The sequence below is a fragment of the Maniola jurtina genome, chromosome 22, assembly GCF_905333055.1.
Source record: "Maniola jurtina chromosome 22, ilManJurt1.1, whole genome shotgun sequence".
Classification (NCBI taxonomy): Eukaryota; Metazoa; Arthropoda; class Insecta; order Lepidoptera; family Nymphalidae; genus Maniola; species Maniola jurtina.
The window spans coordinates 6890352-6910641 of NC_060050.1; the positions used below are offsets into that span (position 1 = coordinate 6890352).

The 20290-nt window shown below is 35.2% G+C and overlaps 1 protein-coding gene across 1 annotated transcript in view; it reads right to left on the minus strand.

Annotated features, from left to right (window-relative positions):
• Positions 1-17468, minus strand: part of LOC123876732 (atrial natriuretic peptide receptor 2-like) — a 47153-nt gene extending 29685 nt beyond the window's left edge. The window contains exon 1 of the mRNA XM_045923063.1: positions 17280-17468. The gene's annotated coding sequence lies outside the window, so the exon portion shown is untranslated. The remainder of the gene's footprint in view (positions 1-17279) is intronic.
• Positions 17469-20290: the final 2822 nt, after the last annotated feature.

Genomic DNA, 20290 nt, shown 5'->3' on the forward strand with positions numbered 1-20290 from the left:
TCATCATGATCAATTGTATCAAAAATAGCTAGGTCTATACTGGATGATCCACCGGGCACCGATTGTCGCGGCCGACAGGGTCGCGATCCAAAGACGCGCGCTCGCGATCCACGCGCACGTGTAGGAGCGTATGCTCCTTGGCACGACTGATTCACCTAGTTTCTCCTTTCACCAAAGGTTGCCTGGCGGAGATTGCTCTGAGCAATAAGGCCACTTTTGCATACAATTGTTTTTAGTTTTTAGTTTCTTTGTTTTGTGTTGGTTATTTCATGTTTGTGTGCAATAAAGATTTCTATCTATCTATCTATCTGATTCGCTGAGGATTGTGGTGAATCAGTGCGACATAATCGTAATTTTCCTTAAAAATGGATTGGAGGAATACGATCCACGTTTCATGCTCCACGTTACTGGATCGTGCATCGCGACTCGCCGATCTGAAATGGATCGTCCAGTGTACCCAGCTGCTATACATATCAAAAACTTAAATGTTATACAAGCAGTTGCCCTAATTGCTGCGAGCATGTTAAAACCTCTTTTAAAAATGTCGACTTAATACCTACATTTCTTTTCACTTCGCTCGCGTTTTTGCGGGCCTTAGGTTCATTTAGAATTTCAAAGGCAGAATTTTGCAAAATTTAATATGGAGCGGGATTGAATGGTAAAAAAGGAGCATAATATTGCGAGAAAATTTATGTTTTTTAATTTCTTTTTCAGCTTATGAATTACGGGAGGCAACGTCAGCAATAACTGTTTTTTGTGACGTCATTCAGCCTATATTATACTGACAACAAGTATGGCAATTAGTTTATACTAGGCTACAAAGTGGGCCCACAGAAAATTCTCGAATAAAGTCGGTTAAAAACTACCACTTGCGTCTAGTTATGGTGGTTCTGTCTGAGAGTAGGGCAGTGTGAAAATCTGCTTTGAAAGTAGCACAAGACTAGACGTAATGCTCCAACTGTGATATGAAAAAATAAATTTACTAAAGAACCCTAGGAGTTTATGTTAGGGGACCCTAAAAAACAAGTGATCATGCTAAGCGAGTTAAAAGCTAGCGCAGTTCAAAAAAAAAGTAAAGTTTACTGGCTAAACGGCTAAATTGCCTATAAAAAAAGTTCAAAGAATTGTTGTAATAAGTTTTATTTCTATTGCAAAGTCAAGTCAAACGAATAGGGGCCAAAATAAATAACACTTTCACGTATTTCCTTTCTTCCGTTGGAATGCGGTCGAGATTAAATTTTCACTTGGATAAAAATTCTTACTGCTTCGGCTCTGGAGTAGAATGAAGAATGTCAAAGAATAAAAAGTGATATTTTATATGATTCTTTGAACTTTGAAGCTACCGAAGAATTTATTGGGTATTTTCAAGTGATTTCTGCTTTATCTTTGTTCCTTTGTAGGGAAAAGATAGGTAGGTACTAGGTATGTATATGAAATAGAACACTCAAAGAATAAATATGACCTGAAGATAATACAATTTTTAGGGTTCCTTACTCAAAGGGTAAAAACGGAGCTCTATTAATGTCACTCAGCTGTCTGTATGTCTGTCTGTCGGTCCGCGTGCCACAGGTCTCTAGCTCGTAGACGAAATGAGTCACAAACCTAAAATTTTGGTATTAAGTGTAGAACGTTGACCCAAAACCAAATATTATGCACCACATACTGTATTTAGACAACAAATACTGAAAACTATATATTTTATTACTTTTATGTATATATTTTAATTAGATATATTAGGTATATATATTTAAAAAATAGTTAGTAAGCTGCGACCAAAACAAACGAACATTTTTGGGTTTTTCTTTCACGGTTTACTGCAATGTTCGAGCTCGGAAAAGAAATATTTCATACACCCAAAATATGATGTTCATAATTATGTGAACCCTAAAACAGCGAGGCTCGACTCGAATTTGACCAGTTTTTACGTTTTTATCTTGCCGTAGCCGTAACAGAGTTATATTCTGCCGTAACAGAGTTAATAGGTCTTGCCGTCAAAGTGGAACACTTATGTATATTGAGAAAATGAAGCTGTGCAGTGTGATGCAGCAGTTAAATTATTCATCGTTTCCAAGAAAGCTCGCAATGCAGTTTAAAATTCAAGATAGGTCTTTAACTAGTTCGCTATTTACATAATCCGCATTACTTTTACCTACAAATTAAACTGGGCAAAAAATGAGCCAGAATGGAAGTGAATGAAAATTAAAATCGTGGTAGGTACTAGGTAGTCAATCTTTTAGGCGCCGTTTTTTCCATTCGCCCTATTCTTTCCATTTCAAATGGGCTACGCCAGAAGATTTACTGCTCTACAGATGTCGTATCGCAAAAGAAGTAGGTATATCCAGGACATAATTTTAAGACTTTACTATTAATAATCAAAAGGGTGTGGGTAGAGCGTTTTTCAAAAAATATTTTCAATTAGGAATTGAAATCCTACTAATATTATCACACTAATATTATAAAGGCGAAAGTTTGTATGTGTGTGTGTGTGTGTGTGTGAGTGTGTGTGTGTGTGTGTGTATGTTTGTTACTCCTTCACGCAAAAACTACTAGACGGATCTGGCTGAAATTGAGAATGGAGATAGATAATATCCTGGATTAGCACATAGGCTACTTTTTATCCCGGAAAATCAAAGAGTTCCCGCGGGATTTCAAAAAACCTAAATCCACGCGGGCGAAGTCGCGGGCATCGTCTAGTAATTTATAAATGTAAAAGTGTGGATGTTTGGATGTTTGTTACTCAATCACGCAAAAACTACTGAACGGATTTGGCTGAAATTTGGAATGGAGATAGATTATACCCTGGATTAACACATAGGCTTACTTTTTATCCCGGAAAATCAAAGAGTTCCCGCGGGATTTTGAAATATATAAAAATTCATAGTTAGCTATACATAATAAATGGTTGACCTTTATAAGTAGTGCATGTCCGTTCATTGACAGCTCCCAGAGCACTCAATAAATCAAGCGGTGTGGAAATAGAAAGCACCCACCCCGGAACTCTGAATGGAGTGGACATATGATTCATCTTAATCAACTTGCCAATACTGAAGCTGAGGATTTTTTATTTTTAAATTCGTATATCTTCAGCATCGAAAAGCAAAAATCAACCAAGTAGCGTAGCCATGCACCAATTTCATTTAATACTGTCCGTAAATCATAATGCCCACTAGCTATAAGTAAAACTTGTTGAAGTTTTAGCAATAAGTAAAACTTGTTGCAGTTGGGTATTGTAATAAATTTTAACCTAAGACTTTGAATATACGCTTTGAGTTTGAGTTTAAAGTCAGATGTGATTGTCCACTAGCAAGTTTTTCGCAGAAGTGCTGCTATCATCATGTCAATGTCAACTTCTGTACAGAACTTGAAGAAATATTGCTGCGACCGTTTTCTCAATCATGCAAAAACCTTATTTCTGCAAAAAATTGCGAGCACTATATGACCTAAACACTAAAAACTATCAGAAGTTGTTTTTGCTGCAAGTGTTTACACAGTATAGGTAAGTAATAGGCGACGTTCTATTTTCTGAAAAACGTTCCAACCAACGATAAAGTCAAAATTGAGATATTATGGGCAAATTGATTAGGTACCAGCTGGGCGATTACGGTAAAATGTAAAAGAAACATCCTGATTTTACGCTTCAATAAATTTTCTTTTGTTTTTCAAAAAAAAAGTCCAATAATAGGCCCGATGCGGATAAAATAAGCTTATTTTTCCATTTTGATAAGATACACTTTTCCAGCTTTTTCTGCAGAGGTCGTCGTTTACCCTATTTTTGTCTTTTTAATAAAAGAAACAGAGTGTAGCCTAAGCGCTTAACTTTGTTATCTCGTTAACAAATTTAAGCGGTTTAGGGCTGTAATTAAACAAAAAAAAAACTAAGTAGGTCTAAGTCGACTTAACTTTTGAATACTGGAGTTAATTAAACTTTAGTGCAGGCAAGCTGGCTCTTTACTGATCTAAAAAAAGTAGATAAACAACACCAGTAGTCAGAGAGCTCGTTACAGTTTGAAGACGGACGTTAGGAGGTGCAACAAAATGATAAAAAAGCGTGGATTTGACCTGCAATTCGCTCCAGCAATGCGCAGGACTTCAATTGCTTTTATACATGGCATAATATTGTATATCAAATCTTTGAAAAGAGCAACCGCCAAGTTTCTTGCTGGTTCTTCTCGGTAGGAAAGGCATTCCGAACCAGTGGTAGATGCTTTTGACGATTCAAAAGAACTTGTAAAAGTCTAATTGAATAAAAATATTTTGAATTTTTTTTGAATTTTGAACAATGTATATCCTGTTGCTGCGCTGGGTACCTTAGCAACGTTGACCCAAAAAAGGCAACTACATAGATGGATGACCGATTTCGGTGATTCGAATTTGACCACTTCGTTTCCTTCATACTTCGGACACCATGTTGGTACCGGTTATTATCACTCGGTGATTGAGTCCATGTCGTATCTATGTATATTATATTATAGGAGCAATCATAATTGTATGTATATAATTTAGGAGGAGGAACTAGGAGTTCTACACTATACTATTCTACTATTCAAAAAACTCCTAACATTATGTTTAAAATGGAAATCGATGATGATCGATCCTCTGCAATTTCTCTACGACGCGACGCCAACAGATTGTTATTTAATCTTTAAAGCTTCTACTTTGTAGCGTTTATCACAGTCTATACTTATCTAATATGATGTTACTATAAATCTAAGACAATGAATATGACACAAAAATAAATATTATAATATCCAGAAAAACAAATTGAGACAAATGTATCAAGCTCAGTGATATATGAAATTGTTTACATACTTCTTAAAAAAGAACCATTGTGTGATATTTTTTAAGTGCCTAAATTATACGTATTATCTAAAGTCAGATTTTATTTTTCAACTTTATCCTGATTTTACACTTGGAAGGAAACGGAAAAAGTATTCAGAAGAACAATAACGACTCTGCAACTGAAGACTTAAATAGTTTTCATTTCAGTTGAAAGTAATCGTTTAAATTCCCACGGAACAAAGGCAGCTCGGGAATAGTGTTGTTTATTTTGATTTCTAAATCCTTTTGTCTAGACTCTAGACCACGGATAAAACGTGAGCTTATCGAGGCTCCGACGCTTATGAAGCTAAAATACACAAAAATACTTTCAGTATTGTTTACAGCTTAAAATCTGCTTATTTTTCGCGTGCGGCTTTTGTGGGTGTCATGTTCAGAGCTGGGTGGTTATTCTAAGGTACAGAGATTTAGCAATGAAAGTTTTCGTTATCCAAATCAATTGGACTGTATGCGTCTACTGCTGGACATAGGACTTTACAAGAGCGCGCCACCACACACGGTCCTCTGCCTTTCTCATTCACCTACTTCCTGCCATTTTCTTTCGTTCATCGGTCCAGCAGGCTGGAGGTCGTCCTACACTGTGGTTTCCGGTACTCGATTCGTACTCTTAGTCACTCCTTGACAGGGCTCAGTTACCCAAAATTGAAAGAGGCGGCTTTAAATAGAGGAGCTTTTCGGATGATGATCGCCAAACTTCTATTGGGTATTGATTTGTTTCGAGCCTATTCGATAGCCTATTGGTCTAGTTGCTAGCTTATTCAGCGGGTACCATGCAGTCCCAAGTTGAACAAAAAGTCATTGGGTTATCTGTTGAGAAATTCAAAAAGCAGCTCGGTTTAGAAAGTTAGCCGTAGTATAGTCAAACCAGCCGGCTAAGGGCCAATGCGTGCGAGTAAAATACAACCTAAGGACTACTTGTTTAATGAATTCGTTATACTCGTACATTCTCGTGGCTAGCAGAGCACGTAAAACCGTTATCCGTACCTTCGGATTATCAGAGTAACGGAATCAAGAGTGCACCTGTGTTTTTACTTTGAACAATTACTTGCACTATATTATCTCCTGAGTCGTTGGCCGAAATTTTCATTATTCTATAGTCCCATAAACGATAAAGCCTAGTAAATTCACTTGTAGAATGTAGATTACTACTAAACATGTAAAAAAGGTGACTGACTGACTGATCTTTCAATGCACCTGGCTCAAACTACTGGACGGCTCGGGCTGAATTTGGCACGCAGATAGACATCCGCTAAGAAGCGATTTTTGAAAATTCAATCCCAGGGATAAAATGGGAGTTAGAAATTTGTGTAGTCTACGAAGTCACGGGCATAAGCTAAGCTAGTAAAATACAATTATGGTTTACAGCATAAAAAAGATGAAGCGTAAAAAAATACTATTGTTGAAACTTGAAACAATGATTTCTACCGCAAACAAGATAACTTTTTCATTATTCAAATAAAAAGCAAAACAAACAACATTGTTGAAAGTTGGGATCCATGCAAAAGTCGGCCGAGACTAAATCTAAACTAAAATAAAACTGAAAAAACGTAGCCTTTTTCATTTGACTATTAAAATATTTGGTCTAATTGTGAAGTTTTTACATTACATAAATGAAAAGTTGTGTTTCGAAAAGGGGAGGACTACGTGCGTGCAAGTGTGACCTGTGCGTGGGTGTGCGTACGGATGTGTGCATGTGTGAGTACATGCGTGTGTGCGTGTGTGCGTGCGTGTGTGTGTGCGTTCATGTGTACGTATGTGCGGGTCTTGTTATGTTAATATGTCCGTCAATCAATTTTTTCTTTAAAAATACTATATGTAGTAAATATAAATGAACTCAAACCGTATTGTTAATTAAAATTATTATTTCCCACTATTATAATCCAGTCGATACATTAGCCAAACCTCAAAATCCGATAGCATTGTCAGTAGGTACAGAATTACTGTGTCACAGTCGGTACACAGTAATTCCATATAAAGATTGAATCAAACAAAACACGTACAAAGCAGCGACAATATCTGCACGGCATGGCAGTCAGCGTGACATCCTGCCGCGACAAGACATTTCAGTAAACACACACTCACGCCTGATTTTCTCTCTTCTTGCTTTGTGGTTGTGTATGATACAGGAATGAATGAATAGAATGAACTTTATCACTGCATTTGTGCCTCGGTAAATATATGTTTTAGATGTTGGTCTAAAATTCATTACAAGTCTTGTTTCGACAACTTGCTTATCAACTTATTTGTGTGTTACACCAACATGCCGTGCAGTACGTCAAACTGTAATGAGTAGGAACTATCACGCGATTCACAGTGTGAATGCATTTACAAAGTTTTTCAGTAATAAATATTATTGTGTTATCGCACCGCGATGCACGCGATTATCAAATACGCGACGCGGTTTGTTTGTTTCAGCCCAGCCATTCTCAGTAAACCTCGCCAGATTAATTTATAAACGGATGTTTCAACTTCACGGCAAACCAATTTCCCAATTTTCCGTGATGTGAGGCTGACCGCAAATTACTCATTATACAAAATTAAATTTTCCGACCAAAATAAACAGCGGTTTGGTATTTTTTACCGTGTCATAAATTATTTGACGGGGCTTATTTATTTCCCTAGCATTTAGCCCCGACTTTGCTCTCGTGGATTTAGGTTGTTTTTAAATCCTGCGGGACTCTTTGTTTTACCGGAATACAGAAGCTCAAAAGATTCTTTGCTTTTACGAAAATCAGTTCATCTAATTCAGAAATTCCTAAAATTAGCCTTGACGTGTACCTACAGACAGACAAATAAAATAGTGTTTGCACGTTGGGCTTAATAAAAGGCAGTTATTTTCAAATTTGTTTATTTAATAAAGATATGTAGGTGTCTTTAGTTGTGAGTGTATTGAATAATAAATAAATAACTCAACTGATAAATACTATATACCTACCATTGCCAAGAAATTTTTGAGTGTAATGGTGCTCTTACACGGGCAATTTTTTTGGGCAATTGTTGCTCGGCAACACGTATAGATCAATCTGGAGCAATAAGTGGAGCAGTTTGGAGCAATATTTTGCATAACATTGCTGATTAGGTATTAATAGATGTTGACTAAATTGCCAGGAATTGAGGAATTTCAGTTGCCCGTATAGGCGTACCTAGCCATGTCGGTTAGGGCATCAACTATTCACTTTGCCCACAAAGTTGCCTGTATGGCATAAATCAGTGACCCGTCAAGACCGCAGCAGAATATTTTAGTTATTCTGAGTTCTCCTTGAATTTCTATATACGAAGTAGACCAAATATTCAACCCTACTCTCCCAAAATTTTCAAGGTTTATTTGTGGTCTGTAAAGTTTCCTAGAATTAAAGCCGTCCTAACTCCTAGCTATACCTAGATATCGCTATCTCACAAGGTTCTTCAAAAACTTAAAAACGGAACGAATTCAGTCTATCCAAAAGCCTAAAAAAAGCTAAAATAATAAAACATTATTTTTAATCAGTCCCAAATCCCGATCCGTTTGATTAAAAAACAAGTAAAAAAAGTGATTTAAGCAACCTGTTCGGTCTTAAAAAGTTATTCAACTTGAATAAATAAACTTCCTTTTAAAGCTTTTAACTTAGTTATCGAAGAAAACTTAACAACTGCTTATAACATTTTATCCGTGGAAATTTTTTTTTACAGTTTAGCATTTTTAGGGCTCCGTACATCAAAAGGAAAAAGGAATCCCTGTCTGTCCGTCTGTCGTGTCCGTTAAGAAAACTTTCCGGGTACTTCCTGTTGACATAGAATCATGAACTTTGGCAGGTAGGTAGGTCTTAAAGCACAAGTAAAGGCAAAACTCCAAAAACCGTGAATTTGTGGTAACGTCACAAAAAACAATTAAAATGTGTTCACAAAAAATAATAATTTACGAAATCAGACTAACTTGCAGTGTTCTACATAAAAGTGTTAGGTACGAGTCCAACTCGCACTCGACCGCTTTCTTTTATTTAAAACTAGACTAATACCTGCGACTTCTTCTGCATGGTATTATTACTTAGATTTTTGAAATCCCCGTGGAAACTGCCTTATTTTTCGTCTTAAAAAAAATAGCTGTCCGTATCAGGGGTACAAGCTATCTCTATATCAAAAAGATGATGCCCACGACATTATCCACGTGGATTTAGGTTCTTAAAAGTGCGTGAGGACTCTTTGATTTGCGAGATAAACAGTAGCCTATGTCGGTCTCCAAGATGCAAGCCAAGCCAAGACAATTTTTTTTTTAAATTTAAAGTCCCTTCTGAATTCATAGGCGTAGCGTAATTACACGTAGGTATTAAATAGCAAATCGAGAATGGATTAATAAAATCCATTTAGTTTCATAACGCTATTGAAGTTGACTTAATTGGTTCTTATAAATCTTCTTACTGAGACATCGAGAACGACTTCATAATTATTTCAAACTCTATTACGTATTATTCAAATAGACCTGGCTCTTTTACCAAAGATCTCTTATTAATAAATTAATTCACTTCCTCAGATGAGGAGATGAGAGTTTTACTGACAACGAAATACTTATGTAATAACGAAATGAGATACCGATTTGGGATACCTATCGATTCACCAAAGTTTTATTAATGAGTCCAAATACTAATAATATGTATTATATTGCACTTACTTTTACTACAATACAAGGGTACTAGTACTTAGTATCTTTGACCAAGTCCTGGTTCACTATTAGATCTCGACCTAAAAAATTAAGAAATTCAGTTTTGGTGTTTTAATGTGTGGTGGTGGTGGGTTTTAGTTCCATTTCCACAAGACTCAATTTCGTCGATTCGTTTTCTATAATCGAAAGAAACATAACCATAACGAATCCTTTATACAATTATATTGGGTTACCATTGCCATTAATGGCAAAAGATATCCCTAATTGTAACCCAATATAAGTATAAGTAATCATAATTAGTACCTACTTAACATAACAAAAACATAATGACACATAAATACAACGCAATTTAACAGTAAACTGTCAACCTCTCTCTGTTGAAAGTGGATATGGAGTACGAGTGGAAAATCCTATAAATCAATTCGTAAAAGTAATTGGTAGCAAATCCCCGGATGGGTCGAACACAATCTATCTCAATCAGGTCCGAATTTCGGGAAAATTGTGATTGAATAATCGTAATCGAAAACAAAAACGATAGAGAGCCTACAATGTTAAAAATGTCAAGAAATTCAATTTTCACAAAAATGTTTTTTGTGCTAGTTTTTATTATAACATTTAAGAAATTATTATAAAATACTTGCTAAATTTTAAAATGAAGAAATACAAACCAAAAATATCTTCTAAACCACATGACTGTGCCAAGGTGTCCAAAACGCTGGCTGAGTTATCTCGTTGAATGGCTAGACTAATATGCTGACCAGAATATTAGTTAGGCATATTAGTTTAGGGTGACCAGCCCTTCGGTTACCCTTGGAGTCCGTGAGATGGGTCTTTAAAAAAGGATCTAGCATCCTCGCCTCATGAGCCCATGGGTTCTACCCCAAAAGACAAAAAAAAAATGAAATTATTTTTTATTGTTAAATATTTAATCTACCAAACAGACAAACATTTTGCAGAAAGAAAGAAGAAATTCTAAAGAAGTTAGGTAAAGTCCAATTTAATTTAGACGCTCTAAGTTATGGTCTAAGATAAGTATAGATTTAATCTACAAAGTTATACACGTAGCTTTGACTTCGTAACACGCAATTTTTGCAAGGTTAGTTAGGTACAAGGTTACAATTAACCTTGTAAGATTATAAAATAAAATAAGTAATGTCAATTGCATATTAGAATACGCAGGTCCGTAGCCATATAAACTTTCTCTGTCATTATTTCTTAAACAGTACTTTTTTCTTTTGAAACACTGTTTAAGAATACTTGTAATTATATTAAAATACCTATTTAACGAAGTATCATTCACTTTTCATCTCTCACTTTTCAAATATAAGAGGTACCTATCCTGAAAAATCTTTTTTTTTTCAAAATAGATTCTATACCTAACTCTGCTTTTCAACTTTGCGGTTCATAAAGTTTAGTTTTAAAATGATAAAAGATCTTTATTTGCAAAAAAACTTACCTGCTAATAGGCATGCAAATATCATTTTTATACTGTTGTTGTTGTACTGTGTTGTTATTTTAATGACTGTTTTACACATACAGACGGACAGATGGAATGGATGAAACTATACCTAAAAAACAAGGATTGTTTTACTACGAATCCCTAAAAACGTTTTAGGCATTAATTTTTGTACGTATAAAGCTATGCAATCTTAGGCACGATATTTGAATAATGTAATAGTTATTTTGCTTGAAGAACTTCCGTATAAAAGCTAGCGTGACTTCATTATAAGACCGTATTGACCTTCACAGCAATGCGACAATTTCTCAATAAATACCTACTCGTCACGCTATCGTCGACTTCAGTGTAGCACGGACTATACAAACTATGGGTCTACGCACACACATCGAATTCTACCATACGGATTGACAATCAGGCTAAACATTTATATATTTAACCCCCCACCCAAAAACAGGGATGTTATAGGTTTGACGTGTGTATCTGTCTGAGGTATCGTAGCTCCTAAACTAATGAACCGATTTTAGTTTAGTTTATTTTTTTTTGTTTCAAAGGTGGCTTGTACGAGAGTGTTCTTAGCTATAATCCAAGAAATCGGTTCAGCCGTTTGAAAGTTATCAGCTCTTTTCTAGTTACTGTAACCTTCACTTGTCGGGGGTGTTATAAATTTTTAATTTACACTTGTTTAGTAGTTTGATTTTTTAATTTTCAATCACTTAAAATTAGCGAAGCAAATATCAAGTAAGTAACTTATAGGTCGTATCAAGCACAAAACCGGCCAAGTGCGAGTCAGATTCGCGTACGGAGGAAACCGTACCCGGGTATTATTCCCGACATTTTGCAAGATAAATCCAAAACTATTATGCATAAAAGTAAATGAAAATCTGTTTTCGAATGTGTACATTTACCTGTTACCTGTTACCATTTACCTATATCATATGATATCCCACTTGGTATAGTTATCTTACTTTCAAATTTGCCAAATTTCATGATTCTAAGTCAACGGGAAGTACCCTATAGGTTTTCTTGATAGACACGACAGACGGACAGACGGGCAGACAGACAGACAGACGACGAAGTGATCCAATAAGGGTTTCTGTTTTCCTTTTGAATTACGGAACCCTAAAAAGATGGAGCAACAAAACTAGAAGTCTTTGCGATAGATAGCGCTACAAAAACAAAAAAATCGCGACAATTCAGCGGAAGAAACTTATCCAAGAACAGCGAGGACCCTATAAACTTGATCGGAAGCAAATAAAAGTCAGACACAGTTGGTCGCAAGCCAAATAAAGATACGCGGCGCGACAGATGCAGGTTCACATACCTTCACATTTTTTTATCCATGTATTTTTTTTTGAAAATGCTTGGGTTAGTCCTGTGAGAAATAAGTTTACATACCTTGACATTTTTCTATCCATGTATTTTTTAGAAAATGCTTTGATAAATAAAGCTTTTGAAAGCTAGATTACAAGCGAGCAGAACGCATCTATAAATAATAATCTCTAAATGGACCCACGAATTAATTCCATTTGTGCTTACCAACCTAATTACATTTTATTTCAAACTCAGTTAGGGGCTAATATAATTTTCTTTCTAGTGTAGATACGATGGCTGTTCAGTAAAATATGCGTGCGTAGTAAATTATATCTTTTGAAAAAAAAAAAGATTCGTCTCAAATTCGAAACACGTAGGTACCTTAGTTCATATAATATTTTTTCCAACGCTAAATAATTCTGTTATAAATATTTATACTTACGTCTGTCTTTTGATAAATAATTAATAACCATCTCAAATCGGAATATCTGCGATAAAGAACAAACTACTCGGACTTCGATCGATTTTTTTTAAATCGGAAATTTCGCTAATCCTGAAAACCTTGTTTTTTTAACCCCCGACCCAAAAAGAGGGGTGTTATAAGTTTGAAGTGGGTATTGTGTATCTGCGTATCTGTCTGTGGCAACCGATTTTGATTTAGTTTTTTGGTTTGAAAGATGGCTTGATCGAGAGTGTTCTTAGCTGTATTCCAAGAAAATCGGTTCAGCCGTTTGAAAGTTATCAGCTCTTTTCTAGTACTGTAACCTTCACTTGTCGGGGGTGTTATAAATGTTTAATTTACACTTGTCAGATTTATTTAGATTTTAATCGAAAGCTCAAATAGTGATTTTCATAAAAATTATGAACATTCATCCCCTATTAAGCCCCCCCAAGGTTTGAAATGTTCAAAAATACAATAATACAATGAAAAATTTCAAGTTTCCAATTCCATTCCAGCTGTTTGGGTTATGTTTGATAGATCAGTCAAAACAAATCTTTTATATCAATAGATTACCGCTTAGTTAGTATCTACTGTACGTTTATTTCCTTAGAACAATCCTTCTATTTTACTACCGCCTCAGAAATGTTTCACAGCTCATTAGTAGTCGGCCAGCGTTCCTTTGTTCAAGCTTTCCTTCCGTTTCGACGACCTTCACGCAACGACACCTTGGCAAGTAATAAATACATAGCTTCACTTTATTTCACGCCAGTATTGACTTAAATGTGGACGTATAAGCACGCATAAGTCCGCAGAGATCTAATTAACTATAATTATAATTGTTATCATAGTTTGCTTGCAGCTTTGCATTTTGAACTCGTACAAACAAAACTCTAAAGATTGTACGAGTTCAAAACCTACCCGTTGCATTATAGCTAAAAATCTGCGAAAATCACAATTTACTGATTTATTTTGTCACTACTAAGGCTCATATTTCTCGAAATTCTGATACATACTTAAATCAAAGCAATCCCTCGAACAAGTGTAAATTAAAAATTTATTACACCCCCGACAAGTGAAGGTTACAGTAACTAGAGAAGAGCTGATAACTTTCAAACGGCTGAACCGTTTTTTTTGGATTATAGCTAAGAACACTCTCGATCAAGCCACCTTTCAAATAAAAAAAAAACTAAATTAAAATCGGTTCATTAGTTTAGGAGCTACGATGCCACAGACAGATACACAGATACACACGTCAAACTAATAACACCCCTCTTTTTGGATCGGGGGTTAATAATAAATCCAAACCCGAATATTAATTATAATTACTAATCACTACCCAATATGAATTCGAAAGTGTGTTTATTTATTAGTTTTTGGTTTGTCCTTTAATCACGCCGCACCGCGGATTGACATTTTTTACACGGATATATTGGAAGACCTGGAGAGTAGCAAGGCTACTTTTTGTCTCGGGAAATCAAAGAGTCCCTACGGGTCGGGATTTATGAAAATCTAAATCCACGTAGACAAAATCAGCTAGTAATATTATAAATGTAAAAGTTTGGATGCTGGATTCTTACTCCTTAAGAATCCAGCATCCATCACAATGAATGATTTGGCTGAAATATGGAACAACAATCCTAGCACTGACCCACTAACTCCTGAAGATTGAATACGGGTCTCCTCTCAGAATGAAAAGAGGACCATAGGTCCCAAAGCAGGCCTAGTGCGGATTGGCAGACTTGACACATCTTTGAAAACTTTATCGAGACTTCTCACACATACAGTTTCATTGTATCATGATGTTAACTTCACCGTTAAAGAAAATGACGTTAATTGCTTAAAACGCACTTCACCCACAAAAGTTATCTAGGTCCTCTCCTCAGAATAGGAGGCCAAAGTCTTAATCACCACTTCAACTAATTACTAGGCTATAACGTTTTTTCTGACTTAAAACATTGATAGTGAATTAGTAGGTATAGTTTTCAGATCACGAACAAAATGATATTGCTCAAGTGGCCAGGTTTGCACACATCTTTGTTCTTCAAAATTAAATGTTTTTATTAGACAAATATCGCTAAAACACAAATAAAGAGTTCGTCGAACGCATTAAAATTTAATGTTTGCTGCGACGAAACCGATGCACAATTCCATTCTAGTCTGAAAGCTAGGGCTTGTTTTATGTTAAGTTCTATTTAAATAGCATTTGTCTAGATTATATAACTCCATTTAATGTCTAGTTTAAAACGTTATTTTTATTAACTATTTTGTTGAAAAATTAATACTTCCAACTTCCACCAACCTATTGCAATTTGAATCTATATCTACGGATTTTCTTTTTGGGTGGTACTGTATATAAATAAAAGCCGTACATTAAAAAAAATATAGATGTATGTAGTCAATTCAATTTAATTTTGTTTCTGAAACTTTGTAAATGTTCAGTATGTCAATAAAAGAAATGATCTAACTCATTCTCTGATTCATGAACGCCCAGCCCAAACCCTTGAATCTGCGTAGAACCTCTACGCAGATTCAAGGGTTTGGGCTGGGCTTTTATATATTTATATATTTATGAGAAATAAGGCAGGGGTTTTCGAAATTTCTACAGGAAAAAGAATACAGAAGATTTATATTTACTTCGGTCAACAAAGCCGCAGGTGGTCGCTAAAGTAAATTGTTAATAGTAGAGTTGACCAAGTTTTATTGTGATATTATATGAAACTTTGTAATTCTATTCTCTAAAATACTATATTCTCATTTTATTGTAAAAGAATAAAAACATAATTCATCGTAATTAATTTTCTTATAACAACTCTACGTCGAGTGGCAGTATTTTATCGTGGAAATCAACAATTTTCGAAGCATGAAATTAAGTTTTAACGACCGCTTGACATAAAATCTCTCCGTGGGAATTATATTACAGCCGACGACGGCGTTTGGTGAAATTTGTAACATTGTGCTAAGAGCAATTTATAGCTGTCAATAACTATAAAATATTTTTATAGGTCCCATCAACCACAGATGAAAGCTCTAAAGTTGCAAACTTATAAAACTTAAAATAATAATAATTGGATATGGTGTAGCAAACTGCAAAGTAATAAATACTCTTTTTACTCTTATATTGTTTGTAGACTCACAACTTTTATTCTTTACTATCATTTATAGAACACTAAAATAAAATGTTTTTTTTTCTCTCGTCTGGCTTTACACTGATTAGCCAATGTCAAGTTTGTAGTTATTTACAAGTTAGGGAACCTATATGTATAAGTATGGACTTCGTCTGTGCCGGCGCCTGCCGACATACACGCGGCCCCCATTTTAGAGCGCTTCCCAGTCAGTTTCACCACCAATAAACACCAGCAGAATGCAAAAACCGGCCACTTCTAACAAAAAAACACTCCAAAAAGTCACAACACGCGCGCCAGCAAACGCCACCACAGACGAAGTCCAAATAAAATGTTACACGTTAGACAAAGACCTCTAAAAATTAAAAATAATTAATTATAATTATGGTGTTTAGATCTACCTCGTTGACCCAGGTAATTGACTAGTGAAGAAAGTAGAATTCAGGCAATTTTCTACGATTTAACCTTTTTCATCTAATAATACTTATATAACTATCAGGTATATAAATAAGACAAGATTTAAGTATATAAGATTGATTAAACATTTAGAAATATCTACCTGAGTTGACCAATACTATAATATATACATATATACATAGTATATTTGATTATAAATTTTGTTATTTACTTACGCTTCAACTTCTCAAATGTTTTCATAGAAAACGTGTCACAAAGCGTGTCACTCTATAGAGGATGGCATAGGATACTTTTTATTGCGCGAAAACAAAGGTGAGACATTTAAAAATATCCATTCAGATAAAATCGCAGGCAGAAGTAAATTAATTTATTTACCAAGAAATCCCCTACATCAGCTGATATGTTCGTAAATTTTTTTTAACTCTATATTTTTTAATCCCAAAGCAGTGCTATTTATTCGTACTGCTAACCTTAAAAGGTAAACATAATATTACATATTTTTCTGCTCCAAGGAATCGTAATATTTCTCTTAATAGGCTTATGAGCCTCTAGGGAATAAATTGCTCTCTTTTACGTAAAATATCGAGGTTGTTTTAACTCATTTAGATTAAATGCTACTAATCGTTTATTATGTACTTACCTCAATTAAAATTAAAAGAACAAAAACCAAAGAACGAGAAAGTATTTTTGTCGGATTTTTTTAACAGTTCGTAAGTAGGTACTTTTATTTACCCTTTAATTTCATTTAATGTTACCTTAACGATTAAGTACAATTATTCTACTTTCTGTACAAATTATATCATGTCACGTATTTTTAATTTAAGCCTTATTCAAAACTCTATGATATTTAACACTAACATCTTAAAAATATTATTAAAATAAATAATATATAAACAAATACATTTTTTTGTAATATCAAAGCGAAAAGTAACTTTAAATAACCAACGACCAGGTAAATTAGGTACAAAGTAGTCAAAATAATGAGCTTGTACACGTTCCGTCGTACTAGATGCCAGTGTACGACTCTAAGAACAACACAAACCAACTACAACTTACGTTGAGAATTCCACGACAAAGCACAAAAAGTCACTTTACACACGAAATCACTTTACACCTTGTAAAATACTTGTAATAGTCGAGTTACAGTATATTTTTTTCGTGTAGCGTGTATTTTTTTGCTACGGCAACAGCTACGAGCGTAGCGTGCTACAGGCGTAGCGAGACTGTCGTAGAAGTGCCCGGCCTACGGAGGTTCGCTAGGAACTGTGATCAATGAGGCCTCACGCCTCGGCCGGAGGTACTGTTTACAGTCCCATGATTTACTCGCATTATGGTGTATTTATGATGTGTTTGAATACGCAATTTTATAATGATATACTCCCATTTGTCTTCGTTCCGTGTCAAATTAAGTGTTTGAACTTTTTTTGACCCCCGACGCAAAAAGAGGAGTGTTATAATATGTTTGACGGGTGTATCTGTGTATCTGTCTGTGGCATCGTAGCTCCTTAATGAATCGATTTTTTAACCGATTGTAAATTAAAAATTTATAACACCCCCGACAAGTGAAGGTTACAGTAACTAGAAAAGAGCTGATAACTTTCAAACGGTGGAACCGATTTTCTTGGATTATAGCTAAGAAAACTCTCGATCAAGCCACCTTTCAAACAAAAAAAAACTAAATTAAAATCGGTTCATTAGTTAAGGAGCTACGATGCCACAGACAGATACACAGATACACCCGTCAATCTTAGAACACCCCTCTTTTTGGGTCGGGGGTTAAAAAAAGGTTTTTTATTACGTAAAGAAATTGCAAAAATAAAAACAGAAAATAATTTTTTGCCTTCCGTCCCCGAAAAATCTTAAGACATTTTCATTTAAAATTAAAAGAAAGGAAGTTTTTGTAATTCATGTTGAAAACATTAATGCTATTCTCTTTTTGTTACATCTCGCTTGGAAAGGGATTGGAAGCGTACTTATTGGATAGAATTGAATTTATGCCGCTAACTGGTTGTGACATTTTCGCTATGTTTATCAGACGTCCTCGGCATTTGAATGTGAAAAAAAACAATAATCTTTTTCTTAGGTATGAATACAAAATCAATACAATATAAATATACCAGCTCATTTAGAACAATTAATCCCTTGCATGAAGGTCCCTAATATAGTACCATCAACGTACAAAGGGATTCCTCGTGAGTCGTAGGTATCTTGAGAGAAGCATTGAAACTCATACCGGGCATTAGCTTAGTATAATAAATTATCCTATTAAGCCCTACCTGTCATATTTCAATTGTAGGTTCCGTATACCTACCTGCTGTGTAAATCACTTAGGTCTAGTTGCATTACAGGCGATTAAGTGGCTGCACAAGTTAGTATTCATAACTCCAAGATTAAGATTAAAGGTAAAATTTTAGTTTATTTCGCTTTTTTTTTACGTAACTTTAACCACTTGTCATACAACGAGACCTACGAGTAGGACCTAAGAGTAAGTTAAGACCAGCATTCATCCAGTACCTCAGAAAGTGCTTAAAATATAAAGCAGCACTTGATTTTATATAACTTACCTACGAAATATTTATTATACTTAACACGCAATCCAGATATTCACATAGTTTAACTTTAGCTTAACTAACTTAACAAGGTCTCCCAAGTTCGTACATTATGTCTGGTGTCACAGAGACAGCACAATATGACCAAACTTCATAATTAACTATCTATTCAAGCCATTCATAACGGTTTAATCAAACAAGATTCTAATTAATATCATGCTAGACTAAAACCTTAAAGGTCACAAAGCCAATATCCAGGGCTCGTGAGTATAGACAGATCTATAATGATATATTATCCTAACTAGAGTAATCACTAAGGCAAATTTCTTCTAATCTACGTATTATGTTAGCTATAGATAGAGAAGCCCTATGGAATTAAGTTTCCCTAATCTAGGACTTATAAAAGTTATCAACCTGCTTGTGTGTTGGGTACATTTTTCACGACCCGTTAACTTAACTAATCTTGACGAAATTTTACAAGAAAATAGCTTGTATCGTGATGACGGAAATAAGATACTGTTTATGGAAGAAAATCATAGAATTCCCACGGGGTTTTTAAAAACATATCTACGCGGACGTAGTCACGTGTATCAGCTAGTTTCATATAAAAAATCGAGTTCCGAGTATAAAAAGCTCAAGGAAGTGTAAGAAGATAAGGCAGTAAGTGGTTCAAATTCCAAATTTGGCAAAGCCACCTGCTCGTAATGGGCTATTACCGAACAAGCCTTTGTAATGCCCTTCACATTCAGTCCCTTTATCCTAATAAAAAGCTCCGCTGAATTGCATTATATTAATATTATGCTTTTCATTTTTTATCAAAAATGTCTTTCTATTGACTGAGATTGATTTATTTACTCAGATGATGCCCGCGAAGTACGCACTTCGTGAGTAAAATTGTGTATTCGGTTGTAAGACTGTGTATCGCCCGCGACAAGTGCCTTCAAAGAAATCGTGTGACCTCGCCCGATTTCATACATGTCTTGTAATAGTGATGATAACTTTAAAAAACCCCCGACACAAAAACCTCTATAAGAAAACTAGAAAAGAGCTGATAACTTTCAAACGGTTGAACCGATTTTCTTGGATTATAGCTAAAAACACTCTCGAACAAGCCACCTTTCAAACAAAAAAACTAAATTAAAATCGGTTCATAAGTTTAGGAGCTACGATGCCACAGACAGATACACAGATATACAGGTACACATATACACAGATATACAGATACACACGTCAAACTTATAACACCCCTCTTTTTGGGTCGGGGGTTAAAAACGACGAACAGCGTCGCTTGACTTTGGAACATCCGCGGAAGTCAACTGCGGTTTGTCCCCTAATGAATACACGGCTTAAGCCCTCTGGCAGTTTGGCTTTATTGTTAGAGTTGTAGGAGCTGCAATCAGGGCCTCCAAATCCTACTGCCCAACTTACGGCCCGTTCACACTGATACATCCGATTCTTTGGGAAACTATATTTCGTAGCATCCAATTTAGTGGCAACAGTATTCCAATTCATGCGTTT